This window comes from Montipora capricornis, chromosome 13 (assembly GCF_036669925.1).
Source record: "Montipora capricornis isolate CH-2021 chromosome 13, ASM3666992v2, whole genome shotgun sequence".
NCBI lineage: Eukaryota > Metazoa > Cnidaria > Anthozoa > Scleractinia > Acroporidae > Montipora > Montipora capricornis.
The window spans coordinates 17282130-17292538 of record NC_090895.1 but is presented as its reverse complement, the minus strand read 5'-3'; the positions used below and the strand labels follow the sequence as shown (position 1 = coordinate 17292538).

Here is a 10409-nt window from a genome sequence, read left to right as displayed (position 1 = left end):
TCGTGTAACGTGTTTCAACTAAATGTGTCTAGTATTGTAGGATCCTTGCATGCAGAATCAATGCATACTACGTAGGCGATTATCTGGTATTTCCTAGTTCGTTTGCCTTAAAAAACCGGCCATTTTTGACAATTTTACCTTCGTCTTTTCTGCCAAAAATGGTATATGAAAGGGTAAGGGGTCAGACCTCGGGTGCGGAGGCTCCCCGTACTAATTTTTTTTAGAACCCCCCCCCCCCCCCCCCCAATCCTCCCGAGCAATGACCCGGAGCTTCCATACGTATTGTCCCCTACCCTGTCCCGTATCTTTCTATTTTTAGTACAACTATATTTTGACCTATGTGACCTTTGTGACTGAGAAGCATCCACTAAGGCCCCCCTGGAAGGTGCTTCTAAAAATAAAAAGATACCGGAAAGGGTTGACTCAGAGGGTTAATATGGAAGATGGAGGTTCCGGGTCGAGACGAGTTAACAAGGAAAACATCACTTCCGGTTGCCCTTCGTGCTTGATGAGTGCCCTATTTTCCAGACAAGTGCACAAGTAAAAGGTAAAAAAACATTTTAATGATTTAATTGCTGGGAGCCATATTAGTTACAGTTTTTACTGAGAAGAATAAAATTTTCCTTTTAATTGGAAAGTGAAGAATGAATCCAAAGAGTCCGACTAGCGTGGTTGAAGTCTTTGTTGTACGCTGTAAAAATTGCGCGAACAACGGTGTGGTTACTTTGCTGAAAATGAAACTATTACTACCTTGTATCAGATCCTATAAAACAACCCTATTGCATTCGAGACAAAGCCAACGCTACCATGATGCGAATCTAATTATGCCCTTCATTCAGATAGGCACGTGTATTGAATCATATTCGTCCATATCGCTGTCGTAACAGTCCTCGACTTCGGTATCCAAAGCCTCCAGTTCTTTGCTGGAGAAAACGCGCTCTAGGACCTTGCGAAGGGGTATCATGCAGATGATAAAGAAAGGAAATGCCGGGGCGGCTTCCGTTAGTTTTATGATGACAAGCGTGCAAACACAGCACATTTGAATGACTGTAAAAAGATGCATCTTGGCTGTTTTAACATTCGTCACGTAGTTCTCTCCTGGATGAAGCGAAGCCGGAATGAACAGCAGCTTGATTCGTTCAACCAACTGAATGTGCGACATTGAGGACACGCCGAGAAAGAGAAAAACGCCGAATAGGACAGAGATTGGAATCAGCCGCAAAACCGGAAACAGGAGGACCGTTAAACCGATGAGAAGGTGAATGAGGATATTTGTGAGGCGCTGTTCTCTGACTTCAAGAAGACAAGCGTGCTCCCCTGGGGCGTGGTTTGTACTCATCACCTTCAAAGCGTGAAAGTGAGACAGGGTGTGCACAGGAGTAGCACACATCCAAGGAAGACCCAGGATAGAACACAGGCCAACCATTAATGCCAGCACGAATAGGTCTAAGTTGTACCCCATGCCTTTCTTTAGTTTATGATCCTTTTTATCCAAGATGACCCCCGTGAACTCAACTTCCATGAAAATCAAAATGCTAACAAGAATAGCGGGAATAAAAGCCGCAAAAATGGAGCCAGCGCTCATTGGCTGCTCAACTCCCATGGGATTGCAAAGCCAGTTACGTCTGTTCGGTGACGTCACGGAGAGTCCATCCGCTACTTGCAACTTTTCGGTGTAGACACCCTCTGTCAAATAATCCACCATCACCATAGCAACGATGGCAAAAAAGACTCCAAAATCACTGACAATGTATCGGGTTTTTGGTCCGAAAAAATGGCTGTGTCGCAACTTCCGCAAACTAAAAGCCACCGAGAAGGTTCCCACCATCAGAATTAACGAGAAGAGCGCGGTGTTTGAAGTTGACTCGTTCTGTATTTTTCGCAGCGTGTTGTTATCATCTTGCAGCGAAAACGTGTCAAAGATCTGGATCAAGTAGTTGATCGCGTCATATATGAAGATAATTGATATCATTAGGGCAAAAATTTCTTCGGTAAATCGCGTGAAATAATTAATGAGGAAACATCCCTCAAACGCCACGATTATGAAGCAAATGATCATGACCCAAATCCCTACCCATGCGCGCCAAGGGAGATATTCAATGCCATAGTGCTCGCAAAGATGAAAAGTGATCTTTTCAAAGACTAATATCGGGCCTGTTGCGCCTATTATAATTAGAGGCTGGCCGGCGAACAATGAAAAGAGGATACCAGATAACGCGGTGGCGACGATCATCTCTGTGACTCCCATCCAGCCGTCGGTGTTTTCGTTCAATAGACCACCAAAAGCAACCGCTGGAGCAAGACAGGCAAAGTACACGAAAATGATCGTGGGAATACAATGCACGTCCAACGCATCTGTAAAATCGCTAACATAGAACGGTAACCGCCTCTTTACGTCGCGGACGAGTCCGCCACAAAATTTCCCCGTTCTAGACAGAGGATCATCTACAATTTCTTGCTGCACTTCTCGAAGTGTGTTCTTTCTTACATCATTACTGTTGACGGCACCACGCCGGCGTCTGTCAGAAGCTAATTGTTTTGATTGGTCTGCTAAAATAGGCACGGTTTGAGTGAGCAGATTTCGGTCCCATTCTCCTGGCGGAATCATGACGCTGTCTTCCAAAAAGCTGGCGAGCGCATCGAGCAAGTCCTGTCGGCTCTGAAATACAACCAAAACTGAATAATTAATGTAATAGTAGTGTAAATTATTTATCCGAAAGGGATTAGGGAGCAAGATGGCGCAGTGGTGAGAGCACTTACCCTGGCCTGGGTTCGATTCCCAGACTTAACATGACATGTGGGATGAGTTTTTTTGTTGTCCACTCTGTTCGGGGACGTTTTTCTCCCGGTACTCCGGTTTTCTCCACTTCTGAAATAGAGCGGTTTTCAATTGAGTGTCGAAAGTAATTAGTCAATTGTTTTGGTTTTTCAGTACTTAACTCAGTGATTGGTTCAAAGTTCTCTTGCACTTTTTCAACCAATCAGAAGTGAAACCAAAACCAATCGTGGCTCGGGCGTGCACATTTTCCCACGCTTTGTGTCTGTTACGTGTAATTACTTCAAGTTTTGATTGGTCTACCGGATTGTCTCCGTCCTTTTTGATTGGCCAAAGTACTTACTTTGCTTTTGGTTTTTCGACACTCCATTGAAACTCGCTCTATCTATGACTCGATTTCTGAACATTGTCCCCCGATTCGTGCCCCAACGCTAAATGTAGATGACGCTTAAATACAATTCATTATTGAAAACTGAACTGTGGATATCAGATTCCGAGGATTTTCATTGGCTCGCTGGACACAGGCTATCAGTTCATAAACCTGCTGTACCTAATATGATCAAGGAACGCGTTAGCAACAAACCGAGCTGGAAACATTTTTGCAGCTCTGAGAAAAAAATGGCCGACAAAATCCGTTTTGGACCGGAATTGACCGAGGCAGAAATCGATGCTTCAGATCCTGGAGGTTCTAATAAACAATTATTTGCAGCGGGCTGCACTTTTAACGTTATTGGTTCAATAATCTGCAGTGGGCTGCACTTTTGACGTCATCGATTCAATATGACGAAGTTTCTTTCCAAATTTGGTGAACAGCAGCTGGTTATGGTGAATTATGCGTGTGGTTTTAACCAATCAGAAACGGGGAAATATTTTGAATGAACAATAATGTTAGGTTATTAGTTGTGGTTACATACACCATGGGTTTGGGGCTTTCCGGAGGCTTGACTTACAGTACTCATTCATACACTGTATATTTCATGATATGACCCTTTACGCTATTATATGACAAGATTAAGTACAGATCAGAGTTTGTTCTATGGAAGGTGGGAGTGTTTTACTGGAAACTAAAGCACTCGTAGAATTAATACGACCACTACACCCGAGAAACGAGTCCTGTATTACAAACGTTGTAATCTGTTGCAAGCAAACTTTATGTAATATATCAAACAACAGTGGCGGAGGGGGGTGGGGGGGGAGTGTATTGAAAGAATCGAAGCATATACTCTGACCAAAGTCCAGATGATTTAGGCTGCCATTTTGACTTTGTACCCATTCACCCCTAAACCGGCCAAAACCGGCCATACTTAGGGCGCGTTCTTTTGGTGCTGTTCCGGAATAAGAATACACGGAATAGATGGTATTCGTGTTCTTTTGGGACCTATGCCGTTTTTGGAATGAACGGAATACTATTCCGCTCATATACTGCTTCCGATAACAGAATGAACAGAATGACCGGAATACCGTTTCCTCGGAATAGGCAGAACATGGGTTCTTTTGGGAAAGTTTTGGCGGGAAATGATACGCGGCCAGCCAGTAGTCCGCCGGCAGCTTGAAAATTGTAAAAATTTGAATGGAAAATCGATCCAAAATGTATGCCGTAGATGCGGGTGTGCTTGACCTCGGTTCTGTTTCTTTACCGGTCCTTGATCAAGAAGAGCTATAAGTTTGAGTTATTTAAAAAAAAAGTGCGCTTGCCTGGGCCAAAGGAGATGACGTTGGCATTAATTGGTTTCCTCGACAAATCCTTGTATCCGAGCATATTTACGCCGCCGTCCTGCACTACGCAAAGCACCCACAAGTACACAAATTCCTTCGTCATCTTCCCACTTAAGGTTTTTAGCAAATGAAGGAGACCGAAAAGTCGAGGAAATCGGCAAAAAAACTGGTACTTATTGCCGTACTTCAACATTTCGTGTTACAAACTTTCGGGAAACCTTTTTCAGTCGTCTTGCCAACGCAACTGGCGCATGCAGGGATACAAAAGTTCCCAGGTCACCTTCGTTAATAGTATTCCGTTTTCAGAATATGGGTTCTTTTGCGAGTTGATATTCCAAGAATTCCGTTATCCCTAATCCGAAATGAGAATAGCCAGGATTCTTCCAAAAGAATGGGGAACCCCCAGAAGTCAATGGGTTAAGTGTTTTGCATTAATAAAAAGTCACAGTTATGTCAGGTGAACAACAGTATCTGTTTGAGCAAAAATAAAGATACAATAAAAAGCAGACAAGGAAGCAGAAAATAAATAGATTTGTTAGTTATTCAGTATGAGTCGAGGAAATCAGATACTTGGGTGGTACCTTATTACATCCTATGCGAAGGGAGAAGCCGTCCAGATTTGAAATAATAAAACTTGCGTATTGCAAGATTGTAAATAATTTATTTATCAACCAAAAAAAATGCAATTGACTTTTAAACAAAGGAACCGAAATGGGGGGTTGCTAGCCCTCCTATTGACCCCCCCCCCCCCCCTTCCTGGAGCTTGATCCGCCCCTAAACTTGAACAACAATAAAAGCAGGGTGACACTAACACCAACACCAACCCGGTGTGGCCAGCACATCACGCATGCGCACAACCATTTCACCCGGTCAATTAGCAGCCATGGACAGCTGCTTCGGCCTTTGGGCCTCATTAGCATGGCGTAGCTAACATACCAGACGGGTGTGTTTAGCACCCCTTTAAGTAGCAGCTTCACATGCCATACATGTGTTGGCCACACCGGGTTGGTGTTAGCGTGTGTCACCTTGCTTTTTATTGTTGTCCTAAACTTGAAAAGGAGTGCTTTATCGGATATCCAAACAACGAGAAGCTAGTTGAAAAAATGCGGCCAAAGGCCGCGTTTTTAACCGATTGCTTCCCAAAGGAATCAGTTTTAAGAGATATTTGGAATCAAAGCTGGCGAAGTGTTATGCTAATTAAGACCACATATCTAAACTTCCTTCGCGGTAGCGATTTCTGTTGTTTTTGGCTTATGAATTATTAATGATTATTAAACGCTGTCAACATTTCATTTGTTTTGATTTCCTGTCTTTCTTTTTCATGTATATCATTAAGAAGTAATCACATGGTTTGTTGTTCAATTTTGGATAAATAAGTTCTTATAAATTTCTCAAACGAAGAGATTTGCACTCGCCCTTCGGGGTCGTACAATATGTTGTTGGAAACGTTGATTGGTCGTTATTTATATCAAATTGCATTCAAAGTCATGCGATTACCTATACTAAATACAAAAAAGTCAGTTTTTGAAAAAGACAAACTTGCAGTAAGAACTTCGGCTACTAGTGATTTAAGGCACGTGACTTTTCTTGCCGAAATTGTTATTTGTACGTTGACGTACCTGTGCGTTGTACGCTGACTCCAGGAATACTTTATCCGACATCAGCGTTGCAACGGAACGTCCCACCTCGTGATAGTCTATGCTAACATCCTCTGGACCAAGCATAATAAACATGAATCGGACAGGAATGCTAACTTCAGCAAAGTCCCCTAAATCACAACCAGAAGCAAATCGGATAAAAGCACTGACCACGCAAGACAATTCTTCGTGGCCTCCCACCAGTACAGTAGTAGCTTGAGCATTTTTGGGGAGTTTATTTCTTATGTCTGAGCCCTTGGTCTTTTTTGCTTGGTCAGCGGGGTCGGTCTTGTCGTCCAAGAAATGAGCCGCGACGGGAATGGCAAAGTCGGTCAATAGTTGATTAGCACCAAGCTCCTTGGGATTTGTAGGAGAGACCTGTGGGCTTTCCATGACTGCGACGTTTGGTCTGAAAAGACAGTTAAATACATCAGAACAAGATTAACAAATATATTTGATGTTGCCGTGCGTCTGTTCGGTAACGGCGGCGACGTCGAAGAGAATGGCCCTCCAATATATAACTTTGCACTATCGTAAGGCTATCACGATTATTCTATTTGGCTCACGTTGTGCAACGTGACGAAGTATCCTAAAAATAAAAATTGGTACGTGCGGTTTCAGTGTAAAAATGTCGAATGGAAGGTTTGTATGCTTACGTTACCGTCAAAACCTAAAATTTGAGACTTTCACGTTGCCCTATTGTTCCAGAACAAACGCTCTTTGTTTCAGAACAATAGGGCAACCACGACACGTCACAATTATACAAGATGGAGATGCCCGGGAAATTTGAAAGCCAAAACAAACGTTTTTGAAATTCTCTTTTTTTGGATACAAATGCTTTCAATGGAAAATGTTTGACCAATTTTAATTGTAAACACTTTGTTCTGTGGTTTAAAGTTATTTTGTTGTTTTAGTGGAGGTTGCCTTTAAAGTGCTACTATGACCAAAGAGTCATTTCTTGTTTTTTCTTTGGATTTCAAAACTATGTTTAGGACGGTGCCTGCTCTTGTTGTTGCGCATACGTTATGCGCATCTCGATATACTCGGGTTTCGTATCAGTGATGCTTACTGATACAGTAATGTTTTTGCACGGTTTAAAACTATCCGGAGAAAGTATATCTTAGTAAGTACCCTTGGTATCCAAAAAGAAAATTGGGCGTAACCATGCATTTTTGAGAGATAATTAAGCTTCAATTTGAGAAAGAACGCCATACATTGCTTTGTATTGCTTTTTACAAATATTATGCATCAATTATCTTTGAAAAATGCGTGGTTACTCCCAATTTTCTTTTTGGATTTCAATAACAATTGTTAAGATCTACATTTCCTGCATGATCATAAACCGGGGCAAAAGTACCTTTGAATTAGTAGACACCGTCCTTAACTAAACAATAAGTGACTCAAGTTTAAAATGCTTGATTTAAAAAATATGCCTGTTTATCTTAACTGCATTTTTCCCATTTTATGGTCCGCCATTACTAGCTTTAAAGTATTGAGAGAGCTGGATCGAAGAGAAAATGACGTCAAAGACTCCATAGTTTAAGATACTATGCGTGTGTACGCTGCTAAATTAATATGAGGCACAGGAGTTTCGGGCTTTCAGACTTTAAAACTCGTGTTTTGCATATATAATAAGTTCAGTTTACAAGCTGAAATTTTAAGCTAGCGAGTCAATGACGTCACTTTTCCCTGGATCTAACCTTCTGAGGTCCAATCGGTCAGTTTTGAATGTTAGTAATGGCGGACCGTGAAAGCCTTTAGATACAAATGAAAGTTCAAAATTTTTCCAGTCAAATGTTAAGCAATCACACTTTCAAAATCTCAAGGAAAAAAGAAAGTGATTTTTTTAAAAATCATAATAGCACTTAAACTCGCTAAAGATGATGGCTACGACAACGAAAACGCCGCAAAGTAGGAACTTTATTGGTTAAATAAACTAGTAGTAATCATGGAGTAGTAAAATAGGTTGGATTTCTAGTAATGTGATATATTTTGATTGTACAGATTTCCCAGTCATATTTGCAAGTGATACTTCGAATAAATCAACACAACTACGCATACACTTGGGAAAAAGGTGAAGAAAACCGCCGAGCAACCAACAACGTGGAAATATGGGGAATTTTTACCTCTTTGATTTGGGCATGCAAGAATTGCGACATGAACGCGATGTCGTGGCATGACAGATTTACAATGCGGTGATGTGTGCCCGTCGGTCAACCAGTCCAAGATGGCGCCCAAACCCTGAAATCGCATGGCATCACGATCGATGCCCGCGTAAACATTGAGGACATTCGTAAAACGACACGATTAGAATGCGTCCTGCTTTTTCGAAACGCAAAAAGACCAATTAATTCGCCCCGGTATCGTACAAGGTTAACAAGGTGGAATAAGCGCGAAATACTTGTGATGGCGTTATTAAAGTCATAATATATTGGAGTAAGGTATTTGTTAACGTCGCCGCTGTCCTCCCGTAAAGTCCCTAGTATCATTATGAACTACACTCTACTTACACAGAAGAACTTGCATTTTCGCGCATGGCATCCCAGACACAGGAGTCTACAACGTTGCCTGGTCTGTGATTTTGATTTGGCGTTATCCTTTGACGCTGTACTTGTGGCATAATCTGCGAAATTCGACGAGCAATACTTTTGGCACGGACTCTTTTCTTTTGATATTGATGTTCGTGCCTTGTCAAAAGAACCATTCTAACAGCATCACATTCATCTCTTGATAATCTATTTGACAATTTTATTTCCCAGATGATATCTTCGCAGATATTTGGCAAGTCGCCTCCTTCGAGATCCAATAGGAGAACTCCATTCCGAATATTTGTCTCGACCTCTTTTAAGCTACGGAACGTGAGGCAAGGGATGTGTGGTTTACCCCATCGATTCACACTTTCCTCCACATCTTCTTCTAATTTAATCCAACGGGCGCGCTCTTTCCACACCAAATCTCTGTCAGTAGTGGAGACGAGTTCCTCTAATTCCACGAAGCCTTCGTGAAATGAGTGAATGGAAAATGTCTTGGAAACCGGGTTAGAAATTTCCATGTCATAGAAGTGCTAAAATCCTACAAACTTGCCGTGCCCTTGCCATAAAATTCGGCATGGTAAGGCTGAACAAAACTAAACTTTCAGACAATTATGACGTCGTTAATTGTTCTGCGCGCGGAGACAATGCGTATTGCGCTTCGAAGATTACGCGAATGTTGACAAAAAAAGATCCCCCCAAAAAAGAATGGCTTATTGATTTCCTCACCGAAAAATAGCAAAAACATCCATACGATTATACAGATTTTCGTTCGACAAAAGTGATAATAGCCGTTTGTTAATCGAGTCTCGAAAAGCAAAAACTAAATTTAACGTATAAGCAATTTTCAAGTTTTCAAGACATGAAGATATGTGCAATAATATCGTTTCGGGGATGCTCGGGAATAATTCAAGGGCTCGGAAATTGGCGGAATGGTGCGACACATTTGGAATAACCTATGGCATTTCGCATAGATTGCCAGAGTCCGCTACATTTTGTTTTTAGGGACTTTAAGAACTCGGACGGCGAGGACGACGAAAACGTTATCTCAAAATTTATCTTTGCACTCACTCATGCATGCATCGTAAGTTTTTCCCCATTAGACCATTTCGTTCGCGTTGTAAAATGTGGGCGAAGTAAGCGGAAAATAAATTGGTACCAGCGGTTTGAGAGTAAGAATATACTCCGTCCTGACCAATCACGACGCAATGCAAATAAGTGCAGTCTCCGAGGCTATGCGCGGGAAAACGGGGTTTGCTCTTATTGGCTACAACAGCAACGAATCTTTATTTACAATAATAACCCGTAAAGATTTGATAACCATCCCGCAGGTGGCAGTGCTAATCAAGGCGGGAGGCTGTACAATAGATATTTATTATTATATGTTTACTAAAATGCTTAATATGAGCTGCAATTCTTGAATATGTTATCATGGAAAGAAATTATACTTAGTACCTACACAAATTGCTGAGAAATAAGGAAGCTGAAATCGAAAGAAAGAAAGAAGGAAAGAAAGAAAGAAACTGAGAAAGAAAGAAGGACAACGTGACAACAGAGTGGGCTAACAAGTTAAAGGCGACCTTCATATCGTTGCGATAAGGCGAGAAAAACTTCGACGACCAGTTTAAAATCACTGTCTCAGGACACGTATTGTTTTTACATAATTGATAAGGAAAGCGAAAAGGTATAGGGATGTGGTCCAAAAGGGAGACAACGGTCTTCGTGAACTTATTAGTAATGTTTTCCTTT

The 10409-nt window shown here is 41.6% G+C and overlaps 1 pseudogene; it reads right to left on the bottom strand.

The window, feature by feature from the left end:
* Positions 1 to 835: 835 nt before the first annotated feature.
* LOC138030633 (anion exchange protein 3 pseudogene) lies at positions 836 to 9181 on the bottom strand (annotated as a pseudogene).
* Positions 9182 to 10409: the final 1228 nt, after the last annotated feature.